The 26469-nt window shown below is 36.2% G+C and overlaps 1 pseudogene; it reads left to right on the top strand.

The window, feature by feature from the left end:
* Positions 1–306: 306 nt before the first annotated feature.
* LOC149141900 (transmembrane 9 superfamily member 3 pseudogene) overlaps positions 307–26469 on the top strand; it is a 75816-nt pseudogene continuing 49653 nt past the window's right edge.

The following is a 26469-nucleotide window of genomic DNA, read 5'->3' as shown; positions in this document are numbered from 1 at the left end:
CAGGAGAAGAATGAGCACACCACAGTAGTAGTAGCTGAAGCATGCATAACCGTTACAGAACTACATATCCCAGAAGAAGCGTCAGTGGAAGCCAAGATTAAGAAGTTGGCTACAAGTGTGTGCGACGCAAAGACAGAGATGGAAAAGGTTCAGTTTGAGCTGAACCTAAAAATTATAGAGCTTGAGTTGAAGACACAACCTTCAACTCCACAAGAGGTCAAAGAATAGCGTGAAGCTGTTGTGAGGGATGGAGTCGCTACAGTAGATGACGCGGTGGCAGAATGCACTGCACTCTTTGAGTAGTCTATGGAGTTAATCACGAGTCTGAAGGAAGATCCCAACCTGCAGAGGTTGAACACAGAGGCCTGGGAACCGCAGCAGCAGTATGATGAAGCAAAGGTGACAAACATGCACCATCGTTGTCACGTGGAGATTGGAAAAGCTATAGGAGGCAAAGCAACTGCAAGAACGGGTGGAAGTAACATAGTGGAAGAGGCAGTCCTCAAGGCCAGATTGGGGCCTTGGCTGGATGAGGCCTATGTGATCTCCACCACCACTGGGGAGAATTTGGCCAGCCTACAGAGAACACAACAGAAGATCTAGGAAGATAGCATAGGACCAGCAATTGAGAAGCTAGTGGAGTAGGTCAATTAGGTAGCTACGCAGTGCACAGTTGAAGTTGTAGTGGTGCAAGTGGAGTTGGGAGGTCTTAGTAGTAATATCTTCGCACCAGCAGAGTGACTCTAGGGTGAGTCAAGATATTTGTGTTGGGGGCCATTGGGACATGATCCCCTAAGGTTAATTTTTGGGAAAAAGCCCAAGTTTTTGTATATAAAATGTAAAGTCTTTGCAAGTTGTGGTCGTGGAGTGCATAGACGTAAAGTTTCATAAAGGGATTTTCCCTTCTTTTATGTAAGTTGTGTCGACTTGTATAGACCTACCCATGGTATGCAGACCATGGGATTGTATAAAAAGGATAGTCTTAGAGAGTCTAAGGCAAGTTTTGGGTAACGAAGAATGAATGTAATGGGTTAGTAGAAGTGACGAGCGAAGAGTCTTAGAGTAGAAGAGAGGCTCTACAGCTGTGTGCGTAGAGGCCTAGAGTAGAGTCCGCAGTTGAGTGTGCGGATCCTTGCAGCTGAGAGCGTAGGGTAGTTTGAGTCTGTAGGCAAACTGAACTATCAATAAAGTGACTATTATACAAATATTTGTGTTTGATCTATTTACTTTTTTTATGAATGAATGCATCTATTTTATGATGAATACTGGCCTTATAATTTAATGCTGTATTGATGCACGATTCTTCATGGTTTAAATTGCTATACAAACATAAGTAATAATATCTATTTACATGAAGAATATATTAATGCATGCTAAAGATATTAGACACTTAAGATGATCTGGGTAATACCGACTTAGGAGTGATTACAGAGGCACATAAGTGATTGGTTTGTCTGTTTAGAGTCTGTGAAAGACAGTTGTAGGCCTTTGCAAAGGTCTATGGGATGGTAAAGGGAATTTATATCGATAAGCCTCAAGGGCTTATCGATCTACGTGAAGACATGTTTAGGGCATAAAATGACATCATAACCATCTCTAGGTGCGAAAACTTCGTTCCAGCATCCCCACATACTGCTTCGAGCGAGACTTTAGTTTGTGCTCCGTGGGTTGATGCCAAAAGGGACAATAGTGTAGGGATTTGTTTGGAAAGCATAACGATAAACTTGTGTTAGGACCCCCTAAGCCAACAGTTACCCTCCAGAATCGCACAATTTCTCGAGGGAGTTGCTCAGCCTACAGCTGGACCAACTCCGCGGAAGTAGCCTGTGAGGGGAATGCAACAAGCTATCATGCATAGGTTGTCAAGCTGCTAGAAAACTACTGAAGCTTGTGTGCTTGACAATGTAAGACATGCTTGGTTGGTATGGAGGCTCCAAAAAAAAGCTAAGGAAAAATTTGGGAGGGTGGTTGTAGCCACTACAACAAAATCTTAGAAGACCTCCATCATCAAAAAGAAAGAAACATTTACAAGGCAAGGGTATTTAAGATCCTATGATGGAATATTCAAAAGAAGGTTCATGAACCAAGGAAGATGTCTCATTGGAAATCTCAGTCATGGGATTCAAGAAGAGGATGATATGTAGGCAAGCTAAGTTGAAGCAAGAACGGCCACACCAAGGACAACCAAATGAAGCTAAGATGATCAAAGGAGAATCAAGATGAGGTATGTATGCATCAAAGTTTAGTCATGTTATCATTTGTATATTATTGAGTCATGGTAATAGTTCTATAACATGATCAAGTATGAAAGAATCTCTTTCACCAAGAACATGCACGAAGGCATGTACTACAATGAAATCAAGGTCAACAAAAGAATATGCTCACATAAGGAGTATAAGATTTCTGACTACAAAGCAAGAAGAAACACTGACTAGTCCAGGAAGCAAGCAATGAAGAAATGTTGTCATAAGAAGCATAAGATGATTGACCTATATACCTAAGAAGAAGAAAATGAAGAAAGAGATTAAGAATGTGGAAGAACACCGTGATCACCAAGAATCACTATCTGACAAGATACTTTTAAGATATCTCTTGAAAGAAGGCAAGACCACTTTGACAAAAGAAGGAACCTTGAAACCTATGAAGGACTTGAAGATATAAGAGATGTAGATAATTGATTCTACTCTACGAATATGTCATGATGAAGAGATCATCCAATAAAAAGAAATGTTTAAGCAATATCAGGATGAAGTCATGATGGGCTACTAGGTCGAAGCATGTAAAAAAGCAAGCACAACAAAGCATCCATGAGAAGAGTATTCCAACGCATGAACAATATGACAATGGAGTAGCCAAGATGACAAGAAAACCTGATAAATGACAAGAAAGCCAATTTCCACAAAGGAAACAATGACATGACAAACTAGGAAGGAAAGTGATCAATGGATGGTGCCCAACCTAGAAGAAGCTTGAACAAAGAGTTCATGACATCAAAGAAAGGAAGGAGATAAAGCAAATGAAGGACCCATGTATTAGCATTATGATACAGGTGTTTTCCTTGACGGCAACTCACTTACATATTAGTTCAGATTTGATAAAAGGAAACTCACGGTGTAACAGGTCAATTCAGAGGTAACAGGGCAGTGGTACAAAAGAACAGGAAGTTGGAACAAAGGTTTACTGATCATAATCAAGAAGTTGAAAGAAAATGATGTTTTCAGATAGTTAAAGTTGTATACGCAGGTTAAGCTTGAAAAAGAAGTGTATACACACAGGTTCAAGGAAGAAAAAGAGCGTATACGTATGCACACACTTTCACAAGAGGAAAAGTGCGTATGGGTTGGAAAATCAAGAAAATTAAAGAGTAAAGAATACCAAGGGTCAATAGCATGGTATTATCCCACAATGTTGAGTGGAGTAATGGTTATTTGATCCCGTCCAAGAATACCACAGGCTCTAAGTGTTGTTTTGGTCCGAGGTATTGAGGAAGGCTAAAACTATATAAGGAGGAGAAGATCAAAGTGCCATGTGTGCAAGTGAAATGGTTTCTTAGGAATATTTCTATCTGAAGTATATATTATGTTGCAGGGACTATGATTGTGATATGATCTGAAATATTTTGTGCACCGTGAATTCAATATTGGATCAGGATCATGAGACCTGAAATGACTTATCATTGAATGATTTGATATTGGTTGGGCTAGATTTGATTGCTTACACATGTTTTATTCTTTAAATTTTATGATCTGGGTATGTCTGAAGTATGGAATAGCAGTGAATTTGTGAGTTATAATTTGCAGATCTACACGCTAATTTGCCTCGGTAAAGGCGCATATACATACAGGTTCGACTCTTCTAAGTAGCGTATGCAAATAAATGCCTATTCTTCAGAAATGACTAATCTATCTGATCAGTGTTGTTGTTTTACTATTGTCTGTCAATGAAGTCTTCTTAGATCTTAATGTCACTATCTATATAGAGCTCTGTAAATTGACAATAGATGTATAAAATAGTGCTGGTTGGTACAGACTTGATTCAGAAGTTTTATGTTTCAGTAGTTTTGAAGGTATACACAGGTTTTGTTAAAGGAGGTAGCTTATACACGTAGGTTGGGTTCAGTAAAGTAGCGTATACATTCTGATGTATTATTTTTGAGGTTGCAACTGGTTTTGAATGATGATGCAAGTTTTTGGGTTCACCATAGTATTTTGGTGACAATGATTTGATTGTTTAGCTTAACTGAATGTTGGTTGATGGAATTTGAGTTTCAAAGTTCTGATGGGTCCAGTGTGAAAATTTGATGAAACGAGGTCTTCATATTGTGTTGTTGTGTATCAGGTTCATCTAGTCTGAAAAATTAATGAAATGTGGTCCATGGAAGAAGAGAGAAGATCGTAGCCTTCTGTAGGTCGGTGCCTATGTACTAGTAACACATCGGCTAGTACAGGAGCTATGGGGTTGTACCTCCCTTCCATTGGAAGCTGGAAAATAAGAGAATGTTGTAGCCTTCTGCAGGTGGGTGCCTACATACTGGTATGGGTCTGCACCAATACAAGATTGTAAACATATTTTCTCTATATTAAAAGAAGACAAAGATGACAACAACAGGTGGTTTTTCTCCCACATTGGGTTTCCACCTTAAATCTTGGTGTTCTTGTGTGTTTCTTATGTGTTATGGTTCATTATGTTATTACTACACTTAGTTACTGTATAATAAGTTATTGATGTACTGATTAAAGATCAACACATGATAAATTGACTAAATCATAATTTCTTTGGGTATACGCTGGTTTCTCTAATCACAGTAGTGTGCAAATGCAAGTTCACTTCACTAAAGTAGCGTATATAAATCTATTTGGGAAATGAAAGATTATTGAATTATAAATATTGATTCACCCCCCCTCTCAATATTATTTCCAACAATTGGTATCGGAGTAGGTCCTTCAAAAGAATCTTGATCGCTTGAAGGGAGATATTTCAAGATGAACAATCACGAAGGCATGGGATCTATCAGATCACCAATCTTCAATGGAAACAATTTGGTATATTGGAAAATAAGAACCAAAGCCTATCTTCTGTATCTTGGAGCCGATGTTTGGTAAATTGTGGAAGGATGATATCAATTTCTCGCAGCAATACCTACAGATACAATAGGTAAGAAGTTATATGAAACCAATTCCAAAGAAGTCAATACTTTATTGGGAAGTCTATCAGAATCAAAATTCATCAAAGTCATGCAGCTCAAGACAACCAAAGAGATATGGGACAAAATCATTCAGAGCTACGAAGGGGACTCCCAGGTAAAACATGCTAAGCTCCAAACACTCAGAATTCAGTATGAAAATCTTAAGATGCATAGTGATGAAAATATTACTAGTTACTTTTTACATGTAGATGAGATTGTTAATTGTATGAAGAATCTGGGTGAAGAGATAAAGGAGGCTACTTTAGTAGAGAAAATTTTGAGATCTTTGTCTTCTAAATTTGAGTCAAAATTATCTGCCATAGAAGAAAAATAGGATCTTCAATCTATTACTATTTTTCAACTTCATGGAATTCTAACTGCCTTTGAAATGAAGAAAGGAGGTCCATTAGATATGAGAGAAGTCATTTTCAAAGCTTTAGCAAAGGGAAAAGAAAAGGAAGAGCGCATTGAACTAGGATATATTTAAGAAGAAAAAGATGAGGTAAACTTTATCAAGAAGATTCAATGGGGTTCTGGAAGATTCAGAGGTAAGCTACCATTCAAATGCTTTTCTTGTGGTAGAGTCAGCCATTATGTTGCAAAATGTCCTCATAAAGATAATCATGAAAAAAGGAATCTGCAAAAGGCAATAGAAAACAGGTTGTTAATAGAAGAAGTTACTATAATCATGAAGACAGTGATGGATTATCTAATAGTGATGAAGATGAACCTAAATAAGATTATAAACTACTCATGGCTTATGATAATGATGATTTTTTGGATGCCTTAGAAGAGGAAAGCTTTCTTGAAGAAATCACAAAACTCAAAATCTATTTGGAAGAAAAGAATATGATCATAGAAATGTTGACACGTCAACTCACTGAAAGAGAAAATCACAATGAAAAACCATAATTGGAAGTTGTGGGTCTAAGAAAAGAAATAGAGAAGAAAAAATCTCTTAATATTAGATTTGCTAAAGGATTAGAAACTTTAAATAAAATAATCAAAAGCTATCCCAATCACAAAAGCTATCAGCCTCCACTAGAAGCTATCTCGACGCAAAAAAGACCAGTGAAAAATATGTCAATCGTCAAAAAAAGCCAAAAAGTACTCATAAGGTAAATCATGCTCAATTTTCCCCAAGGATTAACATCAATAGAAGCATCAACCAAAAGGAAAATAATGCCAAAAGATTCTATGATCACCAAAACTTATTTAATCGACAATACTTTTCATGCCATAACTTTGGGCATAAGGCTGCTTAATGTGTTGCTTACAAAACTATCATGACTACAGAAGCACGAAATCAAAGGAGCGTAACAAGAATCAAGAAAAGTTCCTATAATAAATTTTCTCCTGATCTTGAAGATGAAATTGAATGTTTGTTTTGTAGTAACTTTGGTCATGAGGAATCTGAATGCAGGAGCAAATTTCGGCCAACACTTCAAAAGGAGCAAACATCATCAAATTCCAAGGTATGGAGAAAGAAGGAATTTCATTCAGAAAGATGTGGCATAGATTTGTTTGTAGAAGGACAAGAGAATCAGTGGTAAATTGATAACGGATGCTCCAAACACATGACAGGTGATAAAGAGAAACTTCATTCATATAATGCTTTAGAAAAGGAAAATAATGTCTCCTTTGGAAATGACACACCAACCGTCATTAAAGGTAAAGGTTCTATTTATTTGAAAGAAAAGGTTAAAGCTAGAAATGTCATGTATGTTGATGGTTTAAAACATAGCTTGTTGAGTGTTAGTCAAATGTGTGATCAAGGAAATGAAGATGTGTTTCGATCAAACGGATGTGTGCTTCGTGAGATTGATACAGGAAATACTGTAACCAAAGGTACAATAACTCTGAACAATTTATACATACTCAAAGGAGGACAAAAACAATGCTATCTAAGCAAAACAAATGAAAACTGGTTATGGCATAGAAGATTGGGGCGTCTAAGATTTTCTCAAATAAGAAAAGCATGTAGGCTCAAGGTGGTCCATGATCTTCCAGACATCAACATTCCAAAAAATACCATATGTAAACCATGTCAAGTCGGTAAGCAAACCAGATTTCATTTCAGCGAAAAAGAAGGATCAACAAGTAAGCCTCTTGGACTCATCCATACTGATTTATGTGGACCAACAAGGAAAAATTCACCTCGTGGAGAAGAGTACTTTATTTTATTCATTGATTATTTTTCTAGAATGTGTTGGATAGGTATACTAAAGCATAAATATGAATCATTTGAAAAGTTTAAAGCCTTCAAAGATTTAGTTGAAAATGAATCAGACCGAAAAATCAAATGTCTCAGATCTAATCGAGGGGGAGAATTCATATTAGATTAATTCTTTGATTTTTGTGAACAACATGGAATAAAACGGTAGTTCTCAATCGCCAAAACTAATCAAGAAAATGGCGTAGTGGAAAGAATGAACATAACAGTTCAAAAAATGGCTCGAGCTATGCTTGATGAATCTGGAACTCCCGCAACCTTCTAGGGTGAAGCTGCATTTGTTGCCATGACTATGCTCAACAAAGCTAATGTTCGGGTAAATAGTGATCAAACTCCATATGAACTCTGGTATGATAAGCCTCCTACTGTAAAACACTTTAGAGTTTTTGGAGGCAAATGTTTCATCAAAAGGATTGATGAAAAAATTGGTAAGTTTCAACCCAGAGCAGTGAAGGAATTATTATTGGTTATTCATGCTGAAGTAAAGGATACAAATGTTATAATAAAATACTTTGGAAAATTGTTGAATGCATTGATGTAGTAATTGATGAAGCATGCAGAAATTTGGAATAGATGAAATCAACAAAGGAATATGACAATGAATCCTTTCCCCTATCAAATCAAAATTATATAGAGGAAGAAACTAATGAAGCATCAGAAGAAGATACACTAGATAGGGAAAAGTTTCCATCTAGGTATGTTCAAAAGAATCATCCAGAATCTCAAATTCTAGGAGAAAAATGGTCTGGAGTACAGACAAGAAGAATTCTTACAGAAACCTCCAATTATGTAACATTACTATCCTCCATAGAAACACAGAATGTAACTGAAGCTAGAAAAGATGAATGTTGGGTTAAGTCCATGGATGAAGAACTTGACCAAATTGAAAAGAATGATACATGGGAATTAGTTCCTAGACCTCATGATAACAATGTTATAGGAACAAAATAGATATTTAAGAATAAGTTGAATGAAAAGGGAGAAGTTATTAGAAACAAATCAAGACTTGTTTGTAAAGGGTATTCTCAACAAGAAGGTAAAGATTTTGAAGAAACTTTTGCACCTGTTTCTAGACATGAAGCCATAAGAATGTTTCTTGCTCTTTCAAGTTTTCGAAAATTCAAAGTATATCAAATGGATGTAAAATCAACTTTTCTTAATGGAGATTTAGAAGAAGAAGTTTATATTGAGAAACCAGAAGGATTCATTCTAGGAAATGATGCAAATATTTTATGTAAGCTCAAAAAGGATCTATATGGTCTGAAACAAGCTCCAAGGGCCTGGTATTATCATCTTGACAAATATCTACAACAACAAGGCTTCACAAAAGGTTATGCATACAACAACTTATATACAAAGATTGAAAATGGTAAACTTCTAATTATTGTTATTTATGTTGATGATATCATCTTTGGTAGAAATGAAGAATCTATGAGTCAGAACTTTGCTTCGGTTATGCAGCAAGAATTTGAAATGTCATTACTTGGTGAACTTACTTATTTTATTGGCCTACAAGTACAACAAACAAAAGATGGTATTTTTCCTTCACAAACTAAATATCTCAAGAAGATTATGAAGAAGTATGGATTGGAAGATTCTAAACTAGTATGTACTCCAATGGTAACAGAATGTAGTCTCAGTTCTAACAATGAATCACTTGCAGTGCACCAACCATCATAAAGATCTATGATTGGAAGTCTGATTTATCTGACAGGTACCAGACCTGATATCATGCATGGAGTAGGAAATGTTGGAAGGTTCCAAGCAAATCCAAAGGAATCACATCTTCAGGTAGTAAAAAGAATATTCAAATATCTTCAAGGAACTCAAGAATTTGGTCTATGGTATCCTAAAGATACATATCTTACTCTTCATGCATATACAGATGCAGATTAGGCATTAAATGTTGATGATAGAAAAATCATTAGTGGAGGTGCATTCTATATGGGATCATGATTCGTGTCTTGGTTAAGAAAGAAACAAAGTTCAATTGCCTTATCTACAGCTAAAGCAGAATATGTGGTTGTTGCATCTTGCTGCACACAACTACTTTGGATGATGCAAACATTGCAAGACATTCAAATCACATGTACTCCACCCATCTCCATTCTATGTGATAATACAAGTGCCATTAGTATTTCGAAAAATATACTCATGTACTCAAAGACCAAGCACATACCCATTAAATACCATTTTCTATGAGAACAAGTGTTTGAACAAAAGGTTAAATTGTAGTATGTTCCCTCCAAAGAATAGATTACTGATATATTCACCAAACCGCTTACCAGAGAAACATTTCAATATTTCAGAAAAAAGTTGGGAGTAGTTTCTGCATCATCCTACTGTTAAATCCAGTTTTTCAGAGTATGGTTCCTATACGCAGGTTTCATGAAGGATATTCGCGTATATATACGAGTTTCTGAGGTTGCAAGAGCATATATGTTTTTATTATTATAGAAAAATAGTGGGTCAGACTCTGATATGGGTGCTCAGCTTGATATTGATGATTACAGTTTACTGATATGCTTTGTTCATTGATTTTTATCTGACTGATGAAGATCCCTTGATGAATGATTTGTTGAGAGTGCATAGGTAACATAGGTTCAGGGGAGCTTTAGCCTTCACATTTTTGGCATTATGGTTACTGTTTTCAACTATGTTTTCAAATATTTATATCAATTGTTGCATAAGTCATGTAAAGATCTAGGGTGTTATATGTCTCCTTCTGTCATAATCTATTTTCGAATGAGTCCTATTGGACATATGATGTAATTTGTATCCCCACTATGCATGGGAAGGATGATGTAATAATTGCTATTTCAGTCATGTATACAAAATTGGTATATCCCCACTTGGTTGGGTGATTGATGTATGTATGAGTCACTGGTCTTAGGGAGGTCACACTCACTTAGTTGATTTATAGAGTCATGTTATTCTTTTTGAAACATGTCTCTGCAGACTCTTTATGTACTCAGGGGGAGCATGGACAACTTAGTGTATCTCAAAGGGGGAGGATATCTTGGTCCGCTCTTTTCCCTTGATGACAAAGGGGGAGAGTGTGTTTTGGTGATTTCTTGATATCTCTAAAAATTTCTACAACTTGCAGTAATCAACACCAATAATGTTGTCATCAAGTCCAAAGGGGGAGATTGTTGGCACTATGATAATTGTGTTGTACTTGATGGAAACTCACTCATAGGTCAATTCATATTTGATAAAAGGCAACTTGCAGTGTAATAGGTCAATTCAGAGGTAACAGGGCAGTGGTACAAAATAACAGGAAGTTGGAACAAAGGTCTACTGATTAGAATCAAGAATTTGAAATAAAAGGATGTTTTCAGATAGTTTAAGCTGTATACGTAGGTTAAGCTTGACAAAGAAGCATATACACGTAGGTTCACGGAACAAAAAGAGCGTATACATATGCACACACTTTCACAAGAGTAAAAGTGCGTATGGGTAGGAAAATCAAGAAAATTCAAGAGTAAAGAATACCAAGGGTCAATACCATGGTATTAGCCCACAATATTGAGCGGATTAATGGTTATTTGATCCCGTCCAAGAATACCATAGGCTTTAAGTGTTGTTTTGGTCTGAGGTAGTGAGGAAGGCCAAAACTATATAAGGAGGAGAAGATCAAAGGGCCATGTGTGCAAGTGAAAGGCTTTCTCATGAATACTTCTATTTGAAGTATATTTTGTGTTGTAGGGGCTATGATTGTGATATGATCTAAAATATTTTGTGCACCATGAATTCAATGTTGGATCAGGATCAAGAGACTAGAAATGACTTATCATTGAATGATATGATATTGGTTGGACTAGATCTGATTGCTTACACATGTTTTATTCTTTAAATGTCATGATTTGGGTATGTCTGAAGTATGGAATAACAGTGAAGTTGTGAGTTAATATTTGCAGATCTATACACTGGTTCACCTCAGTAAAGGCATGTATACACGTAGGTTTGACTATTCCAAGTACCGTATGCAAAGAAATGCCTATTCTTTAGAAATGACTGATCTATCTGATTAGTGCTATTTTTTACTGTTGTCTGTCAATGAAGTCTTCTTAGATTTGAATGTAAAACTAAATGCATAAGGATTTTTGTGTCTGATTGATTGATTGTTTAAGTGAGAAGGGTTATCTCTACTACTGACTATCTAGAGCTCTTTAAATTGACAATAGATATTCAAAATATTGCTGGTTGGTACAGACTTGATTCAAAAGTCTTATGTTTTAGTAGTTTTGAAGGTATACACAAGTTTTGTTAAAGGAGGTAGCTTATACACACAGGTTGGGTTTAGTAAAGTAGTGTATACATTCTGATGTATTATTTTTTAGGTTGTAGTTGGTTCTGAATGATGATGCAGGTTTCTAGGTTTAACATAGTATTATGGTGACAGTGATCTGACTGTTTATCTTAACTAAATCTTGGCTGTTTTGAGTTTCAAAGTTCTAATGGGTCTAGTGTGAAATTTTATGAAACGAGGCCTTCATATTGTGTTGTTGTGTATTAGGAGCATCCAGTCTAAAAAATTAATGAAGCTTGTTCCTTGGAAGAAGGGAGAAGGTCATAGCCTTCTATAGGCCGACGCCTACATACTAGTAAACACATCGGCTAGTACAAGAGCTAGGGGGTTGTAGCTCCCTTCTAGTAGAAGCTGGAAAATGAGAGAAGGTTGTAGCGTTTTGCAGGTGGGTGCATGCGTACTGGTATGAGTCTGCACTAGTACAAGATTTTAAACATTTCTTTATATTAAAAGAAGACAAAGATGACAACAGTAGGTGGTTTTTCTCCCGCATTGGGTTTCCACCTTAAATATTGGTGTTCTTATGTGTTGCTTATGTGTGATGGCTCATTATGTTATTACTACACTTAGTTATTATATAATAAGTTACTGATGCACTGATTAAAGATCAACACATGATAAATTGAGTAAATCATAAGTTCTCTGGGTATACTTTGGTTTCTCTAATCGTAGTAGCGTGCACATGCAAGTTCACTTCACTAAAGTAGCGTATATAAATCTGTTTGGGAAATGAGATATTATTGAATTGTAAATACTGATTCACCCCGCCCTCTCAGTATTATTTCCAACAATTGGTATCATAGTAGGTCCTTTAGAAGAAGCTTTATCGCTTGAAGGGAGATCTTTCAAGATGAACATTCACGAAGGCATGGGATCTATCAGACCACCAATCTTCAATGGGAACAACTTGGTATATTGGAAAATAAGAACTGGAGCCTATCTTCTATTGCTTGGAGGTGATGTTTCAGAAATTGTGGAAGGAGGATGCCAATTTCCTGCAGCAATACCTATAGATACAACACATAAGAATTTAAACGAAACCAATGCCAAAGTAGTCAATACTTTATTAGGAAGTATACCAGAATCAGAATTAGTCAAAGTCATGCAGCTCAAGAAAACCAAAGAGATATGGGACAAAATCATCTAGAGCTACGAAGGAGACTCCCAGGTAAAACGTGTTAAGCTCCAAACACTCAGAATTCAGTATGAAACTCTTAAGATGCATAGTGATGAAAGTATTGCTAGTTACTTTTTACGTGTAGATGAGATTGTTAATTGTATGAAGAATCTAGGTGAAGAGATAAATGAGGCTACTTTAGTAGAGAAAATTTTGAGATCTTTGTCTTCTAAATTTGAGTCAAAAGTATCTGCCATAGAAGAAAAATAAGATCTTCAATCTATTACTATTGTTCAACTTCATGGAATTCTAACTGCCTTTGAAATGAGGAAAGGAGGTCCATCAGATATGAGAGAAGCCACTTTCAAAGCTTCAACAAAGGGAAAAGAAAAGGAAGAGTGCAATGAATCAGGATATATTTCAGAAGAAGAATATGAGGTAAACTTTGTCAAGAAGCTTCAACGAGGTTCTGGAAGATTCAGAGGTAAGCTACCATTCAAATGCTTTTCTTGTGGTAGAGTTGGCCATTATGTCGCAAAATCTCCTCATAAAGATAATCATGAAAAAGGAAAGGAATCTGCAAAAGGAAATAGAAAACAGGTTGTTAATAGAAGAAGTTACTATACTCATGAAGACAATGATGGATTATCTAATAGTGATGAAGATGAAACTGAACAAGATTATAAACTACTCATGGCTTATGATAATGATGATTTTTTGGATGCCTTAGAAGAGGAATACTTTCTTGAAGAAGTCACAAAACTCAAAATCTATTTCGAATAAAAGAATATGATCATAGACACGTTGACACACCAACTCACTGAAAGAGGAAAGCACAATGAAAAACCAGAATTTGAAGTTGTGTGTCTAAGAAAAGAACTAGAGAAGACAAAATCTCTTAATATTAGATTTGATAAAGGATCAGAAACTTTAAATGAAATCATTAAGGTTCAACGTTCTCCTCTTATAAATATAGGTCTTAGATATACTGAAGAATCATCCCAATCACAAAAGTTGTCATCCTCCACCAGAAGCTATCTTGATGCAGCAAAGACCAGTGAACAATATGTCAATCATCAGCAAAAGCCTAAAAGTACTCATCAGGTAAATCATGCTCAATTTTCTCCAAGTATGAACATTAATAGAAGCATCAACCAAAAGGTAAACAATGCCAAAAGATTCTATGATCACAGAAACTTCTTTAATGGACAATACTTTTCATGCCATAACTTTGGGCATAACGCTGCTTAATGTGTTGCTTACAAAACTATCATGACTAGAGAAGCACGAAATCAAAGGAGCATAACAGGAATCAAGAAAAGTTCCCATAATAAATTTTCTCCTCTTGAAGATGAAATTGAATGTTTGTTTTGTAATAACTTTGGTCATGAAGAATCTAAATGCAGGAGAAAAATTCGGCCAACACTTCAAAAGGAGAAAACATCATCAAATTCCAAGGTATGGAGAAAGAAGGAATTTCAATCAAAAAGATGTGGCACAGATCTGTTTGCAAAAGGACAAGAGAATCAGTGGTACTTTGATAGCGGATGCTTCAAACACATGACAGATGATAAAGAGAAGCTGCATTCATATAATGCTTTAGAAAAGGAAAATAATGTCTCCTTTGGAAATGACACACCAACCGTCATTAAAGGTAAATATTCTGTTTATTTGAAAAAAAAGGTTAAAGCTAGAAATGTCATGTATGTTGATGGTTTAAAACATAACTTGTTGAGTGTCAGTCAAATGTGTGATCAAGGAAATGAGGTTGTGTTTCGATCAAACAGATGTGTGGTTCGTGAGCTTGATACAAGAAAGACCATAATCAAAGGTACAAGAACTCCGAACAGTTTATACATACTTAAAGGAGGACAAAAACAATGCTATCTAAGAAAAATAGATGAAAACTGGTTATGGCATAGAAGATTGGGGCATCTAAGATTTTCTCAAATAAGAAAAGAATGTAGGCTCAAGGCAGTCCATGATCTTCCAGACATCAGAATTCCAAAAAATACCATATGTAAACCATGTCAAGTCGGTAAGCAAACCAGAATTCATTTTAGTGAAAAATAAGGATTAGCAAGTACGCCTCTTGAACTCATCCATACTGATTCATGTGGACCAACAAGGAAAAATTCACCTCATGGAGAAGAATACTTTATTTTATTCATTGATTATTTTTCTAGAATGTGTTGGATAGGTCTACTAAAGCATAAAGATGAAGCATTTGAAAAGTTTAAAGCCTTCAAAGCTTTAGTTGAAAAATAATCAAATCAAAAAATAAAATGTCTCAGATCTGATTGAGGGGGAGAATTCATATAAGATGAATTCTTTGATTTTTGTGAACAGCATGTAATAAGAAATGTAGTTCTCAGTTGCCAGAACTCATCAACAAAATGGCGTAGTGGAAAGAATGAACATAACAATTCAACAAATGGATCGAGCTATGCTTGATGAATCTGGAACTCCTGCAACCTTCTTGGGTGAAGTTGCATTTGCTGCCGTGACTATTCTCAACAAAGCTAACGTTTGGGTAAATAGTGATCAAACTCCATATGAAATTTGGTATGGTAAGCCTCCTACTGTAAAACAAATTAGAGTTTTTTGAAGTAAATGTTTCATCAAAAGGACTAATGAAAAACTTCATAAGTTTGGACCCAGAGCAGATGAAGGAATTGTTATTGGTTATTCATCCAGAAGTAAAGGATACAAATGTTATAATAAAAGACTTCAGAAAATTGTTGAATGCATTGATGTAATAATTGATGAAGCATGCATAAATCTGGAATAAATGAAATCAACAAAGGAATATGACAATGAGGAAGATGATAAATCCTTTCCTGTATCAAATCAAAATGATATAGAGGAAGAAACTAATGAAGCATCAGAAGAAGATACAACAGATAGGGAAAAGACTCCATCCAGGTATGTTCAAAAGAATAATCCAGAATCTAAAATTCTAGGAGAAAAAGGGTCTGGAGTATAGATAAGAAGAACTCTTATAGGAACCTCCAGTTATCTAACATTACTATCCTCCATAGAGCCATAGAATGTAAATGAAGCTAGCAAATATGAATGTTGGGTTAAGTCCATGGATGAAGAACTTGACCAAATTGAAAAGAATGATACGTGGGAATTAGTTCCTACACCTCATGATAAAATTGTTATAGCAACAAAATGGATATTTAAGAATAAGTTGAAATAAAATGGAGAAGTTATTAGAAACAAAGCAAGACTTGTTTGTAAAGGGTATGCTCAACAAGAAGGTATAGACTTTGAAGAAACTTTTTCACCTGTTGCCAGACTTGAAGCCATAAGAATGTTTCTTTCTCTTTCAATTTTTTGAAAATTCAAAGTATATCAAATGGATGTAAAATCAGCTTTTCTTAATGGAGATTTAGAAGAAGAAGTTTATATTGAGCAACCAGAATGATTCATTCTAGGAAATGATGAAAATCTTGTATGTAATATCAAAATGGATATATATGGTCTGAAACAAGCTCCAAGGGCCTAGTATTATCGTCTTGACAAATATATACAACAACAAGGCTTCCAAAAAGTTTCTGTAGACAACAACCTATATACAAATATTGAAAATGGTAAACTACAAATTATTGTTGTTTATGTTGATGATATCATATTTGGTAGAAATGAAGAATCTATGAGTTAGAATTTTGCTTAAGTTATGCAACAAGAATTTGAAATGTCCTTGGTGAACTTACTTATTTTCTTGGCCTACAAGTACAACAAACAAAAGACGGTATTTTTCCTTCACAAACTAAATATCTCAAGCAGATGCTGAAGAAGTATGGAATGGAAGATTCTAAACTAGTATGTACTCCAATGGCAACATGATGCAGCCTTAGTTCTAACGATGAATCACCTATAGTGAACCAACCAACATACAGATCTATGATTGGAAGTCTGCTTTATCTAACAGGTACCAGACCTGATATCATGCATGCAGTAGGAATTGTTGGAAGGTTCCAAGAAAATCCAAAGGAATCACATCTTCAGGTAGTGAAAAGAATATTCAAATATCTTCAAGGAACTCAAGAATTTGGTCTATGGTATCCTAAAGATACAAATCTTACTCTTCATGGATATATAGATGCAGATTGGGCAGGAAATGTTGATGATAGAAAAAGCACTAGTGGAAGTGCATTCTATATGGGATAATGGTTAATGTCTTGGTTCAGCAAGAAACAAAGTTCGATTTCCTTATCTACAGCTGAAGCAGAATATGTGGCTATTGCATCTTTCTGCACACAACTACTTTGGATGATGCAAACATTGCAAGACATTCAAATCACATGTACTCCACCCATCTCCATTCTACGTGATAATACAAGTGCCATTAGTATTTCGAAAAATCTACTCATGCACTCAAAGACCAAGCACATACCCATTAAATACCATGTTCTACGAGAACAAGTGTTTGAATAAAACGTTAAATTGTAGTATGTTCCCTCCAAAGAATAGGTTGCTCATATATTCACCAAACTGCTTCCCAATGAAACATTTCAATATCTTAGACAAAATATCTGAGTATTTTTGCATCATCCTACTATTAAATCCAGTTTTTCAGAGGAAGGTTCCTATACACGGGTTTCATGAAGGATAGTCGCGTATATACGCGAGTTTCTATGGTTGCAAGAGCGTATATGTTTTTTTTTTATAGAAAAATAGTGGGTCGGACTCTAATATGGGTGCTAAGTATGATATTGATGATTACAATCTGCTGATATGATTTGTTCAATGATTTTTATCTGACTGATGAAGATGCCTTGATGAATGATTTGTTGACAGTGCATAGGTAACACAAGTTCAGGGGAGCTTTAGCCTTCACATTGTTGGCATTATGGTTGCTGATTTCAGCTATGGTTTCAAATATTTATATTAATTGTTGCATAATTCATGTAAAGATCTAGGGTATTATATGTCTCCTTCTGTCATAGTCTATTTTTGAATGAGTCCTATTGGACATATGATGTAATTTGTATCCCCACTATGCATGGGAAGGACATTGTAATAATTGCTATTTAAGTCATGTATAAACAATTGGTATATCCCAACTTGGTTGGGTGGATGAGTCATACTTGGTGTATCCCCACTTGGTTGGGTGATTGATGTATGTATGAGTCATTGGTCTTAGGGAGGTCACACTCACTTAGTTGATTTATAGAGTCATGTTATTCTTTTTGAAACATATCTCTGCAGACTCTGCATGTACTCAGGGGGAGCACAGACAACTTAGTGTATCTCAAAGGGAGAGGATATCTTGGTTCATCCTTTGCCCTTGATGACAAAGGCGGAGAGCATATTTTGCTGATTTCTTGATATCTCTAACAATTTCTACAACTTGCAATAATCAACACCAATAAGGTTTCCATCAAGTCCAAAGGGGGAGATTGTTGGCATTATGATACAGGTGGAGTCCTTGATGGCCACTCACTCATAGGTTAGTTCAGATTTGATGAAAGGCAACTCGCAGTGTAACAGGTCAATTCAGAGGTATCAGGGTAGTGGTACAAAAGAACATGAAGTTGGAACAAAGGTCTACTGATTAGAATCAAGAAGTTGAAAGAAAAGGATGTTTTCAGATAGTTTAAGCTGTATACGCAGGTTAAGCTTGACAAAGAAGTCTATACATGCAGGTTCACGGAACAAAAAGAGTGTATACGTATGCACACACTTTCACAAGCGGAAAAGTCTGTATGGGTAGGAAAATCAAGAAAATTCAAGAGTAAAAAATACTAAGGGTCAATACCATGGTATTAGCCCACAATATTGAGCGGATTAATGGTTATTTGATCTCATCCAAGAATACCACGGGCTTTAAGTGTTGTTTTGGTCTGAGGTATTGAGGAAGGCCAAAACTATATAAGGAGGAGAAGATCAAAGGGCCATGTGTGCAAGTGAAAGGATTTCTCAGGGATACTTCTATCTGAAGTATATTTTGTGTTGCAGGGGCTATGATTGTGATATGATCTGAAATATTTTGTGCACTGTGAATTCAATGTTGGATCAGGATCATGAGACCTGAAATGACTTATCATTGAATGATATGATATTGTTTGGGCTAGATTTGATTGCTTACACATGTTTTATTCTTTAAATGTCATGATCTGGGTATGTTTGAAGTTTGGAATAGAAACAGAGTTGTGAGTTAATATTTGCAGATCTATACACTGGTTCGCCTCGGTAAAGGTGCGTATAGACGTAGGTTTGACTCTTTCAAGTAGCGTATGCAAAGAAAATCATATTCTTCAGAAATGATTGATCTATTTGATCAATGCTATTGTTTTACTGTTGTCTGTCAATGAAGTCTTCTTAGATCTGAATGTAAAATTGAATGCATAAGGAGTTTTGTCTCTGATTGATTGATTGTTTAATTGAGAAGGGTTATCTCTGCTACTGACTATCTAGAGCTCTATAAATTGACAGTAGATGTTCAGAATATTGTTGGTTAGTACAGACTTGATTTAGAAGTTTTATGTTTCAGTAGTGTTGAAGGTATATGCAGGTTTGGTTAAAGGAGGTAGCGTATACACACATGTTGTGTTCAGTAAAGTAGAATATACATTCTGCTGTATGATTTTTGAGGTTGCAGCTGGTTCTGAATGATGATGCAGGTTTATGGGTTCAGCATACTATGTTGGTGATAGTGATCTGACTTCTTAGCTTAACTGAATGTTGGTTGATGCAATTTTAGTTTCAAAGTTTTTATGGATTCAGTGTGAAAATTTGATGAAACGAGGCCTTCGTATTGTGTTGTTGTGTATCAGGAGCATCCAGTCTGAAAAATTAATGAAACGTGGTCCCTGGAAGAAGAGAGAAGGTCATAGCCTTCTGTAGGCCAGCACCTACATACTAGTAAACACATCAGCTAGTACAAGATCTAGAGGGTGGTAGCTCCCTTCTAGTAGAAGCTGGAAAACGAGAGAAGGTTGTAGCCTTCTTCAGGTGGGTGTCTACGTACTGGTATGAGTCTACACTAGTACAAGATTGCAAATAGATTTTATTTATATTAAAAGAAGATAGAGATGACAACAACAAATGTTTTTTCTCCCGCAATGGCTTTCCACCTTAAATATTTGTGTTCTTGTGTGTTTCTTATGTGCGATGGTTCATTATGTTATTACTGCACTTAGTTACTATATAATAAGTTACTAATGCACTGATTAAAGATCAACAAATGATAAATTGACTAAATCATAAGTTCTCTGCGTATATGTTAGTTTCTCTAATCACAGTAGCATGCACACACAAGTTCAGTTCACTGAAGTAGTGTATATAAATCTGTTTGGGAAATGAAATATTATTGAATTGTAAATACTGATTCACCCCCCCCTAAATATTATTTCCAACACCATGAAGAATAATTTGTTGATGAATGAAAGAGTCCCTAGTTAAGAGGGAGCTCTGAAAGGTCCCTGATCAAAAGGGAGTTTTGGATAACCACTGATTGCAAAGGAGTGACAATTGTGTTTTCCATTTCATGGGTCATGCACTAGACTAGGACTAATAGCCATAAGTCTAGATGAAGGCCATGAATGGAAATGTAGACACAAGATAGACACAACATTCTTGTCTTCGCTTGGGAAGAAAGAATGGGAGGATTATATAATCATATGGCATCTGATATTCTTTGGGGATGTGTAAGACATCCAAGAGAAGAGTAGGCAAGAGGACTAGTATTCTTTGAGAGTTGGGAACCCAAGATAAGAATATTCCTAGAAGCTCATACTTAAAGAACACCCTGGTGGGTATGTACCTTGAGAGACAATGATGAAGGTGTCTATAAATCATTGTCTCGCCAGCATTGTATCTCATGGTCTCGTAGAGAGATGGAGCTATTAGTCAAGAGCTTCCACTATGACAATGCTAATGGATATGATGCTATAACAGATGGATTGCAAATCTAGTTTCTCTTATGTGAATTCTTCAAGATTGATAATGGCCAAACACCTTGTAATGTTGTATGAATACCTCCCTAGTTAAGAGGAAGTGTTGAAGTAAATGCAACTAGGTTTGGTCTTCATAAATGTACTTTTGATATTTGTATTTATTCAAGAAAAGAAATATTATTTTTATGATATATGTCAATGAGTTTCTTTCTCATTGAAATAGGTCTAGCACTAGTTAAAGTGCTATAGGTGAGTCAAATAGTCAAAAGAAAAAGGTTTAAGACCTTAATGGCATGTTACACCTTGTATAAATATGTATTAAAGTCAAGATAATACCTCCAAGCAAAGTCAAGTCTCCTCCTATGCTAAGGCACCATCAAGAATCTCCTTCAAGCATGCAATACCACCAAAGAAACCATCCAAAGTATACTCTTCAAGTCAGCCTACAAATAGGTGACAAGTCGGCCTTCTAGTGGCCTAAATGGAGGGAAAATCCTCTATATATAGAGGTTTTCCACTCCTCTATAATGCATTCAATCAGCTCTAAAACCCGCAAAGGAAAGGAGGAAAAAGAGGAACAAATAAAGACAAAGTAAAGGGTCTACAAGGGTAGCGAAGTAAGGAGGAAGAACAACGAAAGTAGGGGACCGTTTCCAGGGCTATAAATAGTCACACATGTGAGAAGAAGGAGGAAAAATATGTGGATATGACAACAGGGAAAAGCAATCCATAATCTTGTGTTGTTTGGGTTTGAAACAAGGCCTACAAGGCCTCCTGAGACAAGAGAAGAAGCCTATCTATCTAGCGAAGGAAAATGACCCTAATTCTCTAGGGTAACTCTCGCATGTGCAAGAATTAGGGTTGCATTGATGTCATAACAACCCTCCCTTGAAAGTCATAAAAGTTCATTGGTTGGCTAAGAGAGTGAAGGAATCACCATAAGGGAAGGGTCTCATCGAAGGCATGTCTTCTAGAGAAAGTATATTAAGACTTACCAACAATTGAAAGAAGAATGAAGTGTCGAAAGAAGGAAGACGTAGTGTTGGAAGAAGTGTCGGGAAACAAGTTGAAAAAAGAGGGAAGGACTTGACTTGTGCTTTGAGGATATTCTTGTCAGGGGTCTACGGTTTGGCATTGATCAATAGAAGCTTCAATAAGAGAAATTAACTAAAGGTCTTTCCTCTCAAGAGAAGAGAGTTTTTGGCCTTGGTAGAGAGCCAACATCTTGTGTTCTTGTTTTTATGTTTTGGTAGCAATTTGATGAAGTACACACATATGCACTAATAATAAGAAGAAGAATAATAAGCTAATAAGGAAAAGTAAAAATACTCCACAAATTGTTATCAAGTAACGAAGAATCACACTACACTACTTTTCCCTAGATTCTTCAACACCTTGGTCACTGGGATTGCATAGTGCATAGACATTGTCCTACAGGGCAGTTGCACAGCACAATTCCAGAGTTCAACAACCTTCCCTGACTCCAAAAATTGCACAACAATTCCTTCCAGTCTCGCTTGAACTACACATTTCGCACTTTCAGTCCTCAAGATTTTCACTTGCATATTGGAATCTCATAGTGCGCATAGATCCCAACCTCCCTTGGCCTCCCAAAATTCATAGATATGTTCTCGGTGTCTTCCCCTAGTCGGATCTCACTATCCTCAAGAACTGCGTAGATTTTTCCTCCAGGCCTCTCTGCTGACCAATCCTCCTTGCCTCTGAAAACTGTGTAGAACTAACCTCCCTCGACCTCAGCTTGAACCAACCATTGCTGACTTGAACTGAACAATTCTATCTCCTAGTGGCCACTACGCAATTTTTCTCCTCAGTGAGGACTGTAGTCAAAAGTTCCTCAGTCAAGTCTGAGCCACACTCTACACAATCTCAAGTGATCAAGCTCTATTCCTACCAACTGGAATTATGAAATGCACATTCACTGAGCCCTGTCTCCCAACCTATGACTTATCCCAAGCTTAATCTGTGGATGATAATGCACCATCCTAGAGTAGGGAGCTTTCAGATTAATGTCGTATCGTATTGAGTGAATTGTAGGAACATGTACACTATTAGATCATGTCGAGATGATGAAGAAGGAGAATAAGGAGTGAACATGCTAGAAGACTCACTTACATCTATATAGACAAAGAAACTTATCAAGTACAAGCAAAGGGAACACATGCTTGCAACCACCTCTCAAGACCAAAGATCATTGAATACCCCACATCATCAAGATATGTGAAGGAGAAGAGAAAGCACATCCAAGAACACATTCATTACTCGGCAACAACAACGGATTGACATTTCCACCTTAGCAAGCTAGTCCATGTCAACAGTGTCATGTCAAGTCATGTCATGAGTTACCAAAGGCAACATCACTATTATGGGCCATGTCTATTGTAAATCTAATGTAATGTAAAGTGGAAGTCCAATGGACACACACGAATATGAAGAGTCACTTCAGTTGAAAATTCATAGGAAGTTGAATAGTCATGAGGGTAGTCGAAGAGTCACAATGGTCAAGCATCACCCCTTTGTTATATATACCCCCCTCATTGTATGAGAAAAGGACTTTCACCTTGGCTCCTCCCGTAAAGCATAGAGAGTTTCAGCCATTTTCTTTGAGGAGCAAGGAGTGGCTCCAATGTCCCACTACTGGGGCTATTGATGTATGATGTGAATATGTGTCTTGGGACTTTTTTTTAATAGAAAAGCCTGTTTATTCTAGCATGTTTCCATGCATGACTTGTGGATGTTTGTAAGACTATTCTTTCAACATTTGTAATTCATGTTTGTTTCACATGTACTAAGATAGTTGAACTATTTCGATTGTTTTAGTTCTTACCTCATTGTGAATGTGTTTTATTGGTTATAATTGTTGTCTCATACTTGTGGACTACTGCGCAGGATACTAGACAAACCTTCCTCGCTTATTGGTTATAACAACTGTCACATCTGTTGTGGACTATTCCTATAGATAGTGGACGAATATTTCCCTTTTACTTTTATTTTAACACTTGTTGCATTTGCTATGGACTATTCCACTAGATGCTAGACAGACCTTCTTGGTTCGCATGTGTCTCTTCCTGGGTGGAACTATTACCTCTCACTTAGAGGCTCTCTTTTCTCCCCCCTTTTGTAGTAAGAGAACATTGACACAGTTGTGTTGCATACTCACTAGGCACACTTACCTTGTTGTTTGAAGTTACCATTGCATCACTCTCCCGTGCTGACAACTAGAGCCAAGGTAGATATTTTATTATTTATTGGATGGGACTCCTATACCAAACGGTGTGAGGTATAATTGGGAATTCATATCAGGGAGATACCCTTGGTTGACGGATTTCTAGCACAGCCAACAGGTTGTTTCAACCATTTGCCTTGGATAAACATTCAAATCCTATCTGATTCCACCTTGGAGAAATCACCATCTTATCCCTTGAGCTCATCCTCCCATCAATTTTGGATCTCAAACCTATATTGGTAAATGGATAAGGATTCATGAACTACCTCTCCTTTTTATATATTTACCTCATTCCACAAGCAACTGGTTAGTTTTTTTTGGCTTTTGGAGAGTGATTCTACCCTTATGATATTGATGTCAGAGATATATTTTCATGCATTAGGGTGACTAGAGGTGCACTTTGAGACCAGGAAAGGAAACGTCAACTTGGAGGAGCTCTTTTATAGGATCAACACCTATTTGTGATTGTAAATCACTCCATTTATATTAATGCAAATATTTCTTTCTTTTCTTATGTATGATGTTATGGTTTCATATATTTCAATACCATGTTGATCTATTGAATAAAGTGATTAGACGATGCTGCATAGATTCTATGGATCCTTGACTTCTATTATGTGACTGTGTGGGTTCTAATAATAACATTTGGAGCTAGGATTGGAGAATTCAAGCCAAAGGAGTGAAGCATGTGACAAATTTCAGGTAGGCTTCATCTCATTATCTATTTACTTTAAGGAAAACATTAGTGCCTTTTTCTTTTTGTTGTTCTAGGTCAGTCCACCAGGATTATGGAAGATACTTTTTTTCCACGGTCATATATTCCACATAACAAATTAGGGACCATAATAGGGAATGATGTATTGAATTGGTGGTTTCTTTGTCCAATGTGTTTTTCTTACCTATTTTTTAGAACTTTACTGTCTTATCTGATCAAGAATAGTCCCAGGAAGACCTTTCATTGAGTCTCAATTGCAATCCTTGTGCAAGAACTTTACATCCCAAGACCAACGTACCCTCTAGTCCTCTGACAGAGCATTGCACCCCAGTTGAGCCTTCTCCATGCCTGTGTTGCATAGCACTGATGCCTTATCTTCACCTACATTGGCCCCTGTTCATGCACAAGTTTGTCTTTGCCCCTATTTTCTCTTTGATCTAGCCCTGATTCTAGCTTCTTTTCCTTGAATTTATGAGTGTCTTGTGGTCCCTCTGAAGCCTCCATTTGGTTTTATTTTGTTTTGATACCTTTGGTAAGGATTTGTTTGAATATTTTGCTTTGTTGTTGTCATTATATTGTTTGAAAATGATTTTGTTTGATCATTGAGTGCTTAGGTGAATTGGTGTTCTAGTCATCATTCTGAAAATATTGATTGAATCAGTGATTAGACTTTTCATCTTAGTTTCTTTCACTTTTGAAAATTAAGTGACTTGAAAATAAAATCTTTGCATTGTCATTTAGGGTTTTGTGTGTGCATTAAAATTGGAACAATTGCATTGAAAAGGGAATTTCATTTTACATATTGTTTGTTGCATACTCTTTGCCTCTTCCCTTTAATAGATTTTCATTGAATGAGAAAGATTCCATTTCCTCATGCTAGTTTGAATTTTAGGATATTTAGGTGACATTCGTGGTGAGCCCCAAAACTAAAACTTAATTGAAGATAAAAACTAAAATTTCATTGAATCAACCTAAGGAACATTTGTAACATTAACACAAACATTTATAGGTCTAGGCTAGAGACATGTTCCAATGTCGTTAAACGTAGGATCTATCATTGTTTTCCACCATTGTATCACGGGGGTGAAATCATGTTCCACATACATGAGTGTATAGGATCATTCTCCACATACCTTTGGGTATATTAGATGACACTCCATGCATGTAAAGTATATGGGAATGCTCTAATTGAAAAATTACTCATTAGACAACACTACTATAGAATGTACTCCCATGTACCGTCAAGTATATTTTGGGAGTCCCCTATAGGTTTCTATCCTCGCCACAGGTATCCAAGTTAGTTTCCTTGTATACCATGATACACCAAACACAACATTTATGGATATTGGTTGTCGTACATTAAGTCCTTGGTTCGTGAAGGTGTATATTGCAGTTCATGGTTGCTTGGTAATCCTTTATTCCTATATTACCCTCTTTTTGATTTATTTTATGTTAATTTCTAAAAAAATTTATCCAACATGGAAGAAAAAAACCCCCCACTCATTAATTCACATAGAATGAAAAATAAGCATCCACTTCCACAAGAGGCTACTCCTAGTCAGTGTTAGAAGCGTAAGAAGATGCAAAACACTGAATCAAGAAATTTAAGAACTACTTCTAGTCCTCCTCCTTAATCTAATAAACTAGAATCATCTTTCCCTTTGAGTACTGAGCATGAGATCACCTCTACTTTTGACGGTGAATCTGACACAATCAAAACTGAAGCCTTTGAAACCTTATTCCGTGAGGTCAT

The sequence above is a fragment of the Pinus tabuliformis genome, chromosome X, assembly GCF_031772625.1.
Source record: "Pinus tabuliformis cultivar Carrire ecotype Pingquan chromosome X, CPIR1, whole genome shotgun sequence".
Taxonomy (NCBI): domain Eukaryota; kingdom Viridiplantae; phylum Streptophyta; class Pinopsida; order Pinales; family Pinaceae; genus Pinus; species Pinus tabuliformis.
This window is presented reverse-complemented; position numbering and strand designations above follow the sequence as displayed.